We start from the raw sequence: 16,226 nt of genomic DNA on the forward strand, positions 1-16,226 counted from the left end.
GTTGCAGAAAGCATCCACTTTAAAAACTGATTCAAGGTTAAGTTTGGCGAATTCGCCGAACTGAGGGGCATATTACCAAGGGCCATTATCGCCGGCTTGGCGGGACTTTTTCCCGCTAAAGCGGCGATAATTTTATCGCCCTATTACCTAGCTGTCGCTAACACCAGTTAGCGACAGCTAGTAGGAGATAGCGATCATCTTGGGGCCCACTTTGCATGTCAGCGATATTTATCGCTAATGACATGCAAAGTGGGTGTGCCAAGATGTTAGCGACTGGAAACAGTCGCTAATATCGCTATCTCCAATTATCAACAAAGCCTTACTTTTGGAAATATTTGCGCTAAGCGCAAATATCTACAAAAGCTAACGCCTGCCCAGAGCAGTTCTTAGCCATGTTATCCAATGGAAGGTGGATAACATGGCTAAGAGCATTGTCACGATAATGCATGAATATCGCTGATTTTTCAGCGATATTCATGCATTTCGCAGGGTTTTTTCCGCTTTTGAGATAAACCTTGATAATATCAAGGTATCTCAGCGGTAAAAATCGTCGGAGCGCAGCGATATAATTTTAGCTGCTAACCATGCATAGCGATAATTATCGCTATTGCTTGGTAATATGCCCATGAGAGGCAAAGTTTGAAACTTTGCTACCACCTGCCTTTGCACCCTTCGTTGGTTAGGTAGATACATATGTCATCCTTTTGTGAATAAGCGTAAACATTTGTGGTTTACTGGTGGTGAAATGCACATATTGACTGAATAAAGAGTTGTGTTGGTCTGTGAATTGATTGTAAACAATCCTAATCTATTAGTTGAATGCAGTACACCATGTGGCTTTCTCATAGCACCTTTCACAAATCTATCAGATTCTGTGGATTGAATGCAAACATCAGCATTGTGCCATGTACACATCTGAAGTTTCAGTTATTTAATATCTCCTTTAAAATAGATGTCTGTGACCTTCTGCTTGTTTGTAGAATTTATTTTAAATTAATGCTGCCATATGCAGCTGGCAGGCTGCTTCTTGTTCAGCTTTGAAGCCAATGTTTGATTGATAATCTCCCAGGGTTTATAGCTAGGCCATGATGGAAGAGGGACAAGGCGATGATATTCAGGGCAGGCATAAGCTGGAGGTAGCGGTGAGCAGAACAGGAGCAGGAGCTCCACCGGGCTCAAAAACTGACCTGGGCAAATACTGTGACCCCAAAGTAATGGTTTTACCTGATGTGGACTTACCACCTGATTTTTATTCCCATTGCATAATCGAGAATATATGGAGCGAGTCTTCCCAACCGGTATCACCAGACGGCATTCCACTTTGCACAGTGTTCTGGCTGTGCACATGCTTCCAGATAATACAGGGAGGATTGTGCATGTGCACAACCCTGGGTGGCAGTGCAATTTGTAATCTATTCACAATTCTAAATGTTAAGCTAGTCCTGGCACTCCAAATGAGGTCATTAGTCGGAGAATTGTCCCGCCCAAAAAAATTCTCTGGAATATTCTTTAGTAAAAACATCAATTATGTCATTTTTTGCACACAACCAAAGTTTTGTGCCTGTGACGTTGTCTTCACCAAAAATGTTAATTCTACACCCCCCTAGTTGTTTACAAAAAACACCCTTAGATTTTTTATTTTGCAAATTTTGCAACTGCAGTGGATGAACAAACTACTGCTTTTGGAAGGGGACCATTATTGGTATGAAAGTATTTTTGGATGCAAGCATCATTCATTGCACAAACTTTTTATTCATAAACTTTTCGAATAAATGACTTAAGTTAATTCATTCATTCCTTCACGAACACCAGACACGTTGTGTTGGGATTTAAATATGAAATACTGGACTTGGTGTGGCCATGAGACAGTAACCCTAAGGGTGGAAAGAAAGTTTTTTGGCACACAGTGAGACCTCCGCACTAAACATTTGGATGCCCGCCGCAGGCGGGAGGCTAGAGCGGATGGGCCGGCCCTTGCCCTAGGCTGCAACATTTGCAAGGTCATTAAAACTGGGAACTATAAATGGAAAGGAAGCTCAATTCACCTTGCCAAATCCAATTTATTTCACCCCGGGCAAACTTAATCTATATCCGTAATTATATCATTTCATAGAGTGAGCTTGAGAGAGGGCTCTGAAAATTTATGTAGATTAAAATTCATGGATGCCATACAACGGATTCCCTATTATTAAGATTGATTAGGACAGCTGATGCCATGATTAACAGCACCAGCATTAACTGTTGTAATTAATTAGGTATTCAGAGACAACAATGAATGCAATAACAAAAGAGTTGCACTGATTTGGCAGTGAAGTGTCATCGGTAGCTCGCATCACTTGCCTTCATGGTTGGACACCAGTTGAAGCGTTGATATGTCTTCAAGGAGAATTATCAGAAACGTGAGAACATCTACCGGAATAACACCTTCACGCTCTGGGCAAATGCATCATTTGCAGTGTCACTGCGCTGGGCATACAGCAAGCTTTGCGAACCCCGTTGTGTAGTTATAGGGTACATAGTGCATTCAATGAGTACCGATACATTCAGACAACCAGAATTACCATAATGAATACCCCTGAGATAAATTTACATACACGCCAATTTAACCAAGATTTAGGTGAAAATTCAGGGATTATATTAAAATCCTGATCTGGGGCTGTCAATGAGCACCCAGGGACTAGTCTGACGTAGCATTCAAAGTTGAGTTTGAGATAGTCAAGGAATTTTATTTTTCTTCTATTGTCCCCTCTATATGTCAACTAATTCAGCAATGATGGCAGTTGGTCTCTACGTCAACAAATTCACCAATGACTGCAGTTGGTCTCTACATCAATGAAGTCCCCAATGACTGCAGTTGGTCTCTACGTCAACTAATTCAGCAGTGATGGCAGTTGGTCTCTACATCAATGAAGTCCCCAATGACTGCAGTTGATCTCTACGTCAACAAATTCATCAATGATTGCAGTTGGTCTCTACGTCAACTAACTCACCAATGACTGCAGTTGGTCTCTACGTCAACGAATTCACCAATGACTGCAGTTGGTCTCTACGTCAACGAATTCACCAATGACTGCAGTTGGTCTCTACGTCAACAAATTCCCCAATGATTACAGTTGTTCTTCCGGGGCCTTCAGCTCATAATGTCTGGATTCAAATGTAGGGATAGGGATTGAATCGTTAATTCTGGCCCGGCTCCATCCCACCTCAGTTCTGGACAAAATGTACAGAGGCGGTATTAGAGGATTTTAATTCGGCATTCTTTACAGACTTGTGCAAGGCACGTACCCTCAAATTCACACACGCACAAGGAGCATTTTTCCAAGGTCTTGAAACTTATCCGGTCTAGACACAGTTAATTGTCATTTCTGGCCATTCTAGTCTTGCCAGTAAACCCTATCCATTAATATTTTAAACTGTCCGGGAGCCCTCTCTGGTTACCATGGGTAGACTCATTGGCAATGACTGCCACTGGATGAAATATTCCTGTCAGTGTTTTCCTAAATTTTCACCTTCTGGAATATGCAAGAAGACTCCACTCCATGAGAAACATTTCACCCTCTCCATCCAAAATAATTGGAATTCCACCAAATCCTTCGTTTTTTAGTCTGCTGCATTCGCATGTCAGCGAACGAGTACACTTTCCCATTCAAGCCTTAAACACATTTCCACCCACTCTCACTAGAACAAACAGGCACCACCACTCCTAAGGTAACCTCACATAACATTATGTAATGTAACATAGCATAACGTAGCATGGTATGACCTGGCCTGAAGTGATGTAAATATTATAATATAATATAATATAATATAATATAATATAATATAATATGATATGATATAATATAATATAATATAATATAATATAATATAATATGATATAATATAATATAATATAATATAATATGATATAATATAATATAATATTTAAGATATATATTATGCTTTTTGCTGCTAACCTCCACACCCATATTAAAAGAACGCTGTGGACTCCGGCAGCATGGGCCGCTTTTGTTGTTAAGTCGGACTCGAGGTCACAGGATACATCTGTTCCTCACTGCCTGAGGGACGAGGAGCCTCAGCACCCGTGTTGCAAAAGCACTATTGTACTCCTCCAGCGCGTGATGCGCCCGAGCAAAGCCTGGGCCAGCAGCAGGCCCGTCTTTGCCTGTCATCGCCTGAAAGAGACTGAGACACCCTCTATGATTTAGCCCTAAAGGTGACTTTTTGATTCAAGACTTTTAAATTATATTATATTACTGAAACTGTATTTATTTTGGGGATTCACTGAATGGCTGCTTGATAGGGTAAAATATATGCTCAGGATTAATTTGTCCCTCTTTTCATCTTCATTCGTAGTACACCGTTAATTATTACTTAATTTATTGGTTCAATATAAATTAATTACTTGTTGAAAGATGTATAAAATGGGCAAGCCTAAAGCAACCGAGCCACTACTGGGAGCAAGCAGAACGCCCAAGGCCCCAAGCCACACAGCAGAAAATTGTACCCTCTACGAGATTAATGATCTAATTGAAGAGGTTGAGCTATTACTTGGACAAGATAGTAATCTCGCCAAAAAAGCTAAATGCCCTATCAAAATAATGAGTTTCTATCAACGAAAGGAAAAAGGTAATTTGGCAAAAAAGGACCCGGTTCCTACAGCTCTCAGAAAAGTACATCCAGCGCCATAGTTACTGGTGCTCCTGTGACCACTTCCAGTAGAAAATTCTGGGGCCGATTCTCAGAACTAACTTAAGACACAATCCTAAACTTACTACTTTTGGTATTCACAGAAGGCATTTAGTAGTAGTAAAGTTAGGATTTTGTCTTAAGTTTGACTTAAGGCAAACTTAAGACAGACTTAGGACAAAATCCTAACTTAAGTCTGTCTTAAGTCTGTCTTAGGTCTGTCTTAAGTCTGTCTTAAGTCTGTCTTAAGTCTGTCTTAAGTCTGTCTTAAGTTTGTCTTAAGTCAAACTTAAGACAATATCCAAACTTTACTACTAATAAATACCTTCTGTAAATACCAAAAGTAGTAAGTTTAGGATTTTGTCTTCAGATAGTTCTGTGAATCGGGCTCTCTGTGAAGATCCCGTATTGCTCTCTACTCCCTGTATGCATCGTGAACCAACTATTACCTGTTCAAACACTTGATACTTACTTTGGATGATCAGAACCACCTTAGCACTGTAGAAAACCCAGAGCAGCACAGAGAGGTTCTACCAAACTGTTGTTTTCTTGAACTCCGGATTTGACTCATTAGTGCGTGATATAGAAGAACTGAAAAATGTGGTCCAGGTGTTAGTCTAAAGGACACAGGAAAAGTGAGTATATTGTTTATTAATCCACAACCCACTTTAAATGGGTTATTAGATAGGCACAGCAAGATCATGATCCTCCCTGCCCCAACCCCCCCCAAAACAAAAATGAATTCACTTGGGTTACTCTCACTTGCCAAAGACAGAGCATTAGTATTGGGTTCTCTGTTCGTACATCGAGCAATTCCATTTACCAAAAGATTGATACTCTGCCCATATTACCCCATGCCCCAAGGACAAATCTAACAAACAGGAAAAGGGTTGGACTGAGGGTATCGGGCATTCAGACCAAGACTGATATATCTTTGGCTTCCGCTCAATTGTCATTGGGGGATGAGGAGGGAACATCACACTGGGGGACTGTTTATATGGTTAATGTCACTAGGCTGAGAATGTTTACAAGAGAAGACAGCAACTCTCTAAAAAATAATGTGAAATATTGGATTATGTATTAAAGTATCTGTCTTATAGGGATGTATGTCGTTACTACGCATGCTTTTACAACGCATGCCTTTACCACACAACTTTTACAACGACTTGCGTTTGGGGGCGCTGGATAGTGAATAGTTTAATTTACTATTCCAACTCCAGTCCCCGTGGATAGTAGGGAAGGTTTTGGATAGTAAATTAAACCATTCCCTATCCTACAGCGCCCCCCAGCTCAAGTCGTTGTAACTTGCGTGGTAAAAGTTGCGTGGTAAAGGTAGTGCGTGGTAAAAGTTGTGTTGTAAATGCTGTTTCCCTTCGTATAGGGGCTCAATGTATATTTAGCAATTGGCAAATACACCAGATAATCAAGCTGACCCTAAGAGATTCAATATTAATTAGACTGGCTTTTATCCTGTGATGCACGCACTGTTACTCCTAACTCCCTTAGGATTCAATTTAAACTGAACCCTTCTCTTTTTTTGCCTCTGGTCATTTGGGAAGACCCTCAAGACCTGGCTTTTTGACTGACCAGAGCTGCTCTCCCTTCCCCCTAGCACCTTGAGACCCTCCAGGGTGAGTAGCGTGCTTCAGAATTCCCTGATTGATTGATTAATTGATTGATTGATTGATTGATAGGTGACCCATGTAAATGTATTGCCTTGGGACAAGGAGTATCTCCCCCAAGACCTTGTCCCCGGGACCCTGTGGGGCTGTTCTCTGCCTCCTCTGGTCTCCAGGCACTGGCAAGGGGCCTCAACAGGTTCCGCTCTCAGCCCCATGTACAGGGACTCCTCTCTTGCCCCTGGTGGCAACCACAAGGCTTTGGAGAGCCCCCACTCATTAGGGCTCCTTCTTGGTCTCCTTTTGGTTGAGGACAGGCACTGGCAATGTGCCTTGACCGTCCCCTCACCACCAGGGCTTCTCCTGACCTCACCCGGGCCCCCTTCTGGGACCCAGGACTTCGACATGGAGCCCTCGAAGCTCCGGACGGCCGAGAGGCAGCAGGCCCACCCACAACCAGGCAGCCTGCCTGGCTTCCCAGTTGCCGCTCGATCTCAGCTGCTCCTTTTCTAGGCGGCTCCTCAGTGCGGGGTGGGCTCCCGCCTCGCAGGCACTAACGCGGGGTAGGCTCCCAACTCACAGGCATTGCGGGGTGGGCTCCTGCCAATAAGATAAACTCCATAGCGGCTGCAATTGCGGGGTGGGTTCCCGGCGCAAAAATAAACCAAGCAGCGCACAAGGCAGGGTGGGCTCCCCCAACGGAACACCACAATGCGGGGGGGGGCTCCGGTTCTATTGGCAAAACGGAGGTGGGCTCCCACTCCAATAAACAGCACAGGGGGAATCCCCCATGCCGGGGTTCCCTCACAGCCTGTCGCAGCCCAGCGCTGCAAACACCTGCTCTCTCTCTTCACCTAGCAGTCCACACACAGTGCTCACTAGGCGTTAGGGCCCTCAAGATTAAAGGGGCAGGGCATGGCCCGGCAAGCCAGCACACTGGGCCCTCCAGCAGGGAGGCAGTCCCTCGTGGCGGTTCCTCCTGGGTCCCAGCAGCAGCAAGCCCCCACGTCACAGGGAAGCACAGGAACAGCACAACATTTCATGGGGTCACAGCCCCAATATTTATACCAACATTCTTTGTCTGCCCTAGCACAGGACTTGGGGAAACCAGCCTAAACTTGTTCTGGGGGGTTTTGGAGCACTTTGTTGACAATGCTCCTCTTCCCCTTTGTCAGGTCGGGGCTCGTCATAAGAACCACCACAGGGGGGTGGAGCCAGCATTCACATAGGCAGGCACAGACCTATTCAGGGTCATGGGAATACTCCTCCCACTACTCCAAATGCAGATGCCCTATTCAGCCTAGCGCTGACTCACCCTGCCCTCCCTGGAGCCACACACACCTCACCAGCCCCTGTCACTCCAAAGCCAGCAATCCACATCAGGCAGGCAGACACATACACACTGAAATGCCAACTTCTAAAAGTGGCATTTCTAAAATAGGTGTCTTAAATCTGCGCACAGCATTGCGTAGCATTTATTATAACTATTCCAAATATACCAAACTTGACCACGCTGCTCCTCTCATATCAGGAATTACCACTGAAACACTTATCAGGGAATCCCCAATGCTTCCTATGGGCGGCCCCATAGTAGTGAGAAACCAAAATGGCTGTTTGTCACTACCAGGACATGTCACACACTTAAGGTATATGTCCTACCTTTTACCTACAATGCACCCTGCCCATAGGGCTAGCTAGGGCCTACCTTAGGGGTGACTGACACGCAGTAAAAGGGGTGTCAAAGACATGACACCCACTTTAGGTGCCACGTCACAGCGGCAGTAACACTGCACACACAGGCCCTGCATTGGCAGAGGCCTGTGATGGGTTTGAAAGGCTACTTTGGTGACTGACGCAATCAGAACTGCAAACCCACCAGTAGCATTTAATTTACCAGCCCTTAGTATATGAGATACCACTGAACATGGTACTGACAGGTACATTAAATATGCCAAACAGATGTAGACCAATCTTTACCATATTTATCACAGAGATCACACACACTTTACACTGGACAGCAGTGCTAAGTGCCCAGAGTCCTAAAACCACCAACGCCATGTCAGAAAAAGGCTAAGAGGAAGGCAAAACGTTCTGGGATAAGCCTGCAAAAAGAGCCAAATCCAACAGTGGTCGTAGTCATGGGCAGGGCAGGTTGGCTTCAGGAGTTAAGCGCAGGGCCATATGCATATGACGTTGACCGCTAGTGTAGGTTGGGTGCAAGGTGGGCCACAGGCCCAGCTCAGAGGCCATATCCGACTGCACAGGGCCAAAAGATGTGCACAGCACAGAAAGGGAAGCATTCATAGACATTGGGTGAAATATCAAACAACAGGAATTAACTGAAAGAACACAGTTAAAATGAAAAATATTGTTAGCTTTGATTGAAAGGTTCTGAAATTCACTTTAAATAAGCCACTTTAAAGTCCAGTGATGGTTATTAATTAAACTGTAAAACCACTGAAGTTAGGGTTGGATCCACACACCATGACTTTTCACAACAACTATCCAAACAATAACTCATACACCAAATCCAATGCTTATGACCTATTGAAATATGCATAGTAATTGGAAACAAGAACTAAAAATACTTAATAAAATAATTCATACTAAGCCTAAAAACAATACAATAGCCATAGCATAGATGTCTCTGCGATAATGTTAATGCTAATGTGATAAGTAATCTTGTGCATAACATTGTTTATGTAACTTATAATTACATCAAGAGTAAGGTCATGAGGTGATGCTCATAAAATGTCAAGTCTATCAATGTGTCATGATTGCACTTAGAATGTCATCATATTGTTTGGCTTTCACAGATAAACTGCTAATTAAAAAATGAGCTACCGCTAAGCTCAGAGAAGTTTGATGCTTTTCCTTATTACCGTATTTTCTGGTGTATAAGACTACTTTTTAACCCTTGACAATCTTTTCAAAAGTTGGGGTCGTCTTATACGCCGGGGTTATTTTATAAGCAAGCGAATATAGCCCAAATCCTATATTTTAAAAGGAAAAGTAGGGGGTCGTCTTATACGCACAGTCGTCTTATACGCCAGAAAATACGGTAATTAAATAATGTGCAATCCTGAACCTCTGCAGTAGCCATTTCCACAAAATCTAGACCATCTTACACCAGTTTTTATACCACTATATATTGTGCAATGTATATCTGTATCTCTGGGGCCTTTGTGTGCAGAATCAGTTTAATAGACATATCTTGGTGGTCTTGTTTTCCGTCTTCCTTTGCATTATTTTCTCTATTTTTTACTATTTTAGTTTTGATTTTGTCCCGTATTGGTGGGTGGTCTTATGAGAAATTGCTTGAATCTTTGTAATGTCAAACCATTTTTCAACTTTTTTATGTGAAATATTTTTAGACAATTGTTGAAATTATATTATATGGAAATTATCTATGATCGGGCATAGTATTTGCAAACACGTCGTAAAAGCTTTTTGTCGCTGTGGTACTTGTTTTGCAAATAGATATCAAGTTTTGAAATATACTCAGGGGGTGACTGAGTTGACACGGTTTGTTGAGATTCACCTGGTATGAAACAAAGGTTTCTCAAGAGGGTTTTTTTTGTTTTACTGCCTTTTCACAAAAGTTAATTTGGAGAATGTTGAGTAGTACTACATGCATTTGGAGTATTTAAAATAGCAGTACGCCATAACACACGTTGCCTGCCATGTTTAATCCTTGCTTGGTTAAATTTTTTCCAATACCATTTGCAAATGGCTCTTTTGTGCATGGCAGGAGACCTGAGGTATGGGTGTGTTGCATGCCATTAATGGCACATTTCTGTGGTTTTGTGCATTTAAGCCAGAACAATAATTTATTTTTTTCAATGTGGTTCTCCAGTGACTTTTTATGTATTTTAAAAATATACTTTTTTTCAACCCCTGCTACACAAGGCCTGTGGCCAACCCAGAGCGGCCGCCTAGCGCCTATGGCCACGGCCTTCAGCCATGCCCTGTGCCCAACTTGCCGTAGGGGCCCAACCCCTGTACGCCCATCCCATGCTTTGCCTAGCCTTTGTCTCACATTTTCCCTGACTTTCTTTTTCTCCTCTCTGAACTTCACAAACTGCATGGCAGTCGCAATTTTTTTCACAAAAGGATGCTGTCAAGATTGCAATGGCGTTTTGAGACAAGAATAGTGCAGTCTTCTGTGTTTTTTTTCTGGCCTATTACCATTGTGTCGCCTTACCACTGTCTCGGGATCAGCCACGTGCTATAATTTCTGCCCTTTCCTCTGGAAATGTATTTCCAAAGCGTGAAAGTCACAAATCCTAATCGATTCGTGAATTGCAAGATGGAGAAATATGCAAAGAAAGACACACACATACATAAAGAAAAAGACACAAGTACACAGAACGCATAGACAGACTCCCTGAAGTGACAAGCGCAGACAAACACACAGAACGCATAGACAGACTCCCCGTAGTGACAAGCGCAGACACCCAGAACACATAGACAGACTCCCCAAAGTGACAAGCGCAGACAAACACCCAGAACACATAGACAGACTCCCCAAAGTGACAAGCGCAGACAAACACACAGAACACATAGACAGACTCCCCAAAGTGACAAGCGCAGACAAACACACCGAAAGCACAGAGAGACACCCCGAAGTGACAAGCGCAGACAAACACACAGAACACATAGACAGACTCCCCAAAGTGACAAGCGCAGACAAACACACCGAAAGCACAGAGAGACACCCCGAAGTGACAAGCGCAGACAAACACACCGAAAGCATAGAGAGACACCCCGAAGTGACAAGCGCAGACAAACACACCGAAAGCATAGAGAGACACCCCGAAGTGACAAGCGCAGACAAACACACCGAACGCATAGAGAGACACCCCAAAGTGACAAGCGCAGACAAACACACCGAAAGCATAGAGAGACACCCCGAAGTGACAAGCGCAGACAAACACACCGAAAGCATAGAGAGACACCCCGAAGTGACAAGCGCAGACAAACACACCGAAAGCATAGAGAGACACCCCGAAGTGACAAGCGCAGACAAACACACCGAAAGCATAGAGAGACACCCCGAAGTGACAAGCGCAGACAAACACACCGAAAGCATAGAGAGACACCCCGAAGTGACAAGCGCAGACAAACACACCGAAAGCATAGAGAGACACCCCAAAGTGACAAGCGCAGACAAACACACCGAAAGCATAGAGAGACACCCCGAAGTGACAAGCGCAGACAAACACACCGAAAGCATAGAGAGACACCCCGAAGTGACAAGCGCAGACAAACACACCGAAAGCACAGAGAGACACCCCGAAGTGACAAGCGCAGACAAACACACCGAAAGCACAGAGAGACACCCCGAAGTGACAAGCGCAGACAAACACACCGAAAGCATAGAGAGACACCCCGAAGTGACAAGCGCAGACAAACACACCGAAAGCATAGAGAGACACCCCGAAGTGACAAGCGCAGACAAACACACCGAAAGCATAGAGAGACACCCCGAAGTGACAAGCGCAGACAAACACACCGAACGCATAGACAGACTCCCCGTAGTGACAAGCGCAAACACACAGCTAGTAAGTTTTTTTGATCGATTTTATCTACACCACACAAATTGACATTAACACAGACTCACTACCAGACACGTGCATAGAGAGACACAATCAGACACAAACTCAAAGACACACACAATACTCATAATCCGACACACCCAGACCAGGAACACAAAAGCTCACAGGACCAAACACTTCCACAAAAAAGAACCACGCACGCCAAGTGCCATTGTTTGGTCATACATTATGAAGCATCACCTTGCAATGAACATGAGGAGGGCACTGCCGCGCGAGCCCCGTCTGCCTTGGCAGCCGCTAGCGTCACGAGCACCAGCAGCAGGGAAAGGCTTGATGGATTTTTCATTTTGATAACTCCCCCATTTCGGAGGACAAATGCTTTTATTAGAAGAACTTCCAAGAACGGACTTAATGACCTCTATTCATTACCGCAAAAGAGTGAGTTTTGAAGAATTCTGCTCATTAAAAGCTGCTCACATTCCGCATTTATAGAGGCGAGATGGGCCGGCGCGCGCTCTCTCTCCCCTCTCCTCTGGCGCGTGGTTTATGGAACATGGCTGATTAGAACAAATGACAGGAATAATGCTTGCAAATGCTAATGAAATAGATCACAGATGTCTAATAGCGGGTTCAGCATTTTGGGTGGTACGAGTTACCAGCTCAGCTCCCTTTAGTGAGGCTCGCGGATTGGCAGACGCATAGACATGGTGCGTGCTGGGGCGGAAGCTTGCAGATGGACTAGTCCACTCCCTTCAAATGGGTCAGACGTGAAAGTGTCGTCATGCCTCTGTCTGGATGGAGAACAAAGCAAAATTTGGGGTCTAAGATTTGGTATGACCAGTGCTTGAAATGGAAAAATAGAAGTGCAGGTAGTGGTACTCTGTGCTAGTGTGCCTGCTTGTTTCTGAGAAGTGGCAGTACTCTCCGATTAAAAGTATTACATTTCTCTTGAGAAGTGCCGGTACTCTCCGATTAAAAGTATTACATTTCTCTTGAGAAGTGCCGGTACTCTCCGATTAATAGTATTACATTTCTCTTGAGAAGTGCCGGTAATCTCCGATTAAAGTATTACATTTTTCGTGAGAAGTGCTGGTACTCTCTGATTAAAAGTATTACATTTCTCTTGAGAAGTGCCAGTACTCTCGGATTAAAAGTATTACATTTTTCTTGAGAAGTGCCGGTACTCCCCGATTAAAAGTATTACATTTCTCTTGAGAAGTGCCGCTACTCTCCGATTAAAGTATTACATTTTTCTTGAGAAGTGCTGGAACTCCCCGATTAAAAGTATTACATTTCTCTTGAGAAGTGCTGGTTCTCTCCGATTAAAAGTATTACATTTCTCTTGAGAAGTGCCAGTACTCTCCGATTAAAAGTATTACATTTCTCTTGATAAGGGCCGGTTCTCTTCGATAAAAAGAATTAAATTTCTCTTAAGAAGTGCCGCTACTCTCTGACTAAAAGTATTACATTCCTCCTGAGAAGTGCTGGTACTCTCCGATTAAAAGTATTACATTTCTCTTGAGAAGTGCCGGTCTTCTCCGATTAAAAGTTTTAAATTTCTCTTGAGAAGTGCCAGTACTCTCCGATTAAAAGTATTGTATTTCTCTTGAGAAGTGCCGGTGCTCTCCGATTAAAGTATTACATTTCTCTTGAGAAGTGCTGGTACTCTCTGATTACAAGTATTACATTTCTCTTGAGAAGAGCCGGTACTCTCTGATTAAAAGTATTACATTTCTCTTGAGAAGTGCTGGTACTTTCTCTCAAAACAAAAAAGTATGGGCACTCAATACCGGACTGTACAGGCCCATTTAAAGCACTGCGTATGACCCATTTGATGGGACCAATTTCCTCTCTACATAAATGTTCCCCCTACTATTAGTCAACCAGGTTGCGAGGACCACAGGTACAGGAAAGCCAGGACATGTCTTCTTCATGGAAATGCTGCCTCTGCCTGTCCACCCCATGTAAAGGATTGGGCTGAGGTTGAGAAATTAGGACCTATATTTTATCAGAGGTTTTGATATGAGAAGGTTATTGGATCCGGGCAGCATGCAACGCTGGCTGGTTATGTAGGACATAACGGGAAAAGGTGGAAGAGGTGTGGCGCAGTGGCCAGGGTGCCTGACTCCGGACCACAGGGTTCACGGTTCGATCTCTGGCGGCAGGTTAGCCCAGCGCCATGTGACTCTGGGCAATAGCTTGCCTTATCTTCCAGACGGCCCTCAGCGCTGGGACACCTCCGTTGGAGGTAGCTGTGCGCTTTACAAATGCTGGCATTTATCATTTAATTTATCATTCCTTCACTGTTTTACTAGTTTGGTGGACTGGTGAGAAAGTAAAGGAGAGAAGAAGGGTCTCATACTCCCATAGGTTAATCAAGTCATATTAATGCTGAATTGCTGCATCATGGTTATCATTTATTTTCTAAAGATACTGAAAATGCTCCTGGGTGCATGGGAATTCTGAACAATATTTGAATCACCTCACCTAATAATGAAAATCAAGCATAGTTCCTGTTTCAATGACTGTGTTTAACAAGGAAGATCAGACACGTTCCCGAGGATCGTCCAACATTTTGCCAATAAAAGTCACATTTATGGATCAAATGGCATTTAGAGGGAACTTCTTTGCAAGATTATAATTATTCAATAGATGCTTAGCAAAGATGTTATTACTTTATGATGTTCTGTTGAAAACATTTCTGTTTCAGCAACTCCAGGCTATGTGATGCATGATTCCTGAAACTGAAGGTCAGCTTCAAAGTACAACATTGGCGACGAGGCTGGGATAAGGTTATTATCTGAAAGTGCCCCTCAGGCACAGGAATTATGCAGGACTCATATCATGTAACAAAGGTTCCTGTTTGTGATAGATAACACATTTATAGGAACAAGGGACTCCTCAGTAGGAGGAGGGAAATCTCTTTGTTCAGCCTCAGAGCTATTGGTCCAACTACAAGTCCACTCACACAGGTTCATGCACAATATTCAATTTCACATCACTCCAGGAGGGTGGAAAAAATAGACAGAAAGCTACACCTAATATAAACCAGCTCCTAAACGGGCCCACGGAAACAGAAATATGCAGAAGATTAGATATAACTGTTTGTCAGCCCTCTTTTTATATCCTCTGGATATGTGTGTCCATGAATCGAACATAAATTTAGATACTGAGGCCCAAATGTATCATTTTTTCATGTGACACAATGCAGCAAGACACCGTGCTGCGCTGTGTGAAAGGGAGATGCCAGGAATGCACTATAATTAATAAGATATGGTGCATCCCAGCAATCTGCCTGGGCTGATTCACAATCTGCTGCCTAATGCCAACGCAGGCATCTTTGCGCCACAGTGCAAGGCTGCCTGCGTTACAGGCAGGATTGTTTTTGTGCAGGCAGGTACACCTGTCTGCTCTGGGATGCCTTCCTCCTTCTAAGTGTGCTGCAGAAAGAGGAAGCAACGAGGAGAAAGAAGGTATCTCACTTTGTTGCGCCTCCCAGGGGAAGGCGTAGCATTTTGACGCATTCACAAGTTTTCCAGTGTTTTGGGAAATCTGGGAAAACGCCAAAATCCAAGGGTGGATGCGTGGAACACCCATGCTCCACCCATTGCACGCCTACCCAAGAAAGAGTCATGCAAGGCGGTGACTTGCACTGTCTTGGGCTACTCCAGATTTAGAACGCAGAGGAGGCCCATCCAAGGTGGCCTTGCATTGCTTGGTAAATCTGACGTAGGGATTGCGTTGCCCTCGGAGACCCTGCATGACACGAAGGTAATGCAATCTCTAGATACATCTGGCTGTCTTGAATGTGACTGAGCAAGTCCTCCCTAAGTGATCTCACATTAGACCTGATGCCTACAAGCGACACTAAGGCAGATGCAAAGCAATACACTCAAGTGCCAAGCAAGAAAGAGAGCCCTGGGTGAGTACCATCCGTCTGCACACTGCAAAACATTTCATTTATTCCAAAGTGCATGTCTAATGGCTGGTACATTTGACCATGAGTGTCTAACTTACAGCCAAGATAGTTATACCAATCAATATGCTTCCATCAACTAAGCAATTCCCTTTCTCGCTCATTTTCTCTCTCTCTCGTTTTTCTCCGATCTATACATTTTGGTCTTGTTATTTTCTTGCGTTACACAATTGCATCTTTTGTGCTTTCTTTTTGTGATCTCTTTCTTTTTTTCAGTTTATCTTCCATTGATTGGCTCTTTGTCCTTCCACTCATCTCTTTGTACTTTTCCGATTCTTGATACATTTTTTCTTTCTATCTTTTTCTTTCTATAATAAATCCGTCCTTTTATTGTTTTTTGATTCAGGCTCCTATGCCACTATCCTTCCCACTTCTCCCATTTCT

General features: G+C 43.6%; 1 protein-coding gene across 12 annotated transcripts in view; it reads right to left on the bottom strand.

Moving 5' to 3' along the window:
- Positions 1 to 16,226, bottom strand: part of CELF4 (CUGBP Elav-like family member 4) — a 1,334,281-nt gene that overhangs the window by 166,109 nt on the left and 1,151,946 nt on the right. The window lies entirely within an intron of this gene.

Source organism: Lissotriton vulgaris, chromosome 3_1 (genome assembly GCF_964263255.1).
Source record: "Lissotriton vulgaris chromosome 3_1, aLisVul1.2, whole genome shotgun sequence".
In the NCBI taxonomy this organism is placed as follows: Eukaryota; Metazoa; Chordata; class Amphibia; order Caudata; family Salamandridae; genus Lissotriton; species Lissotriton vulgaris.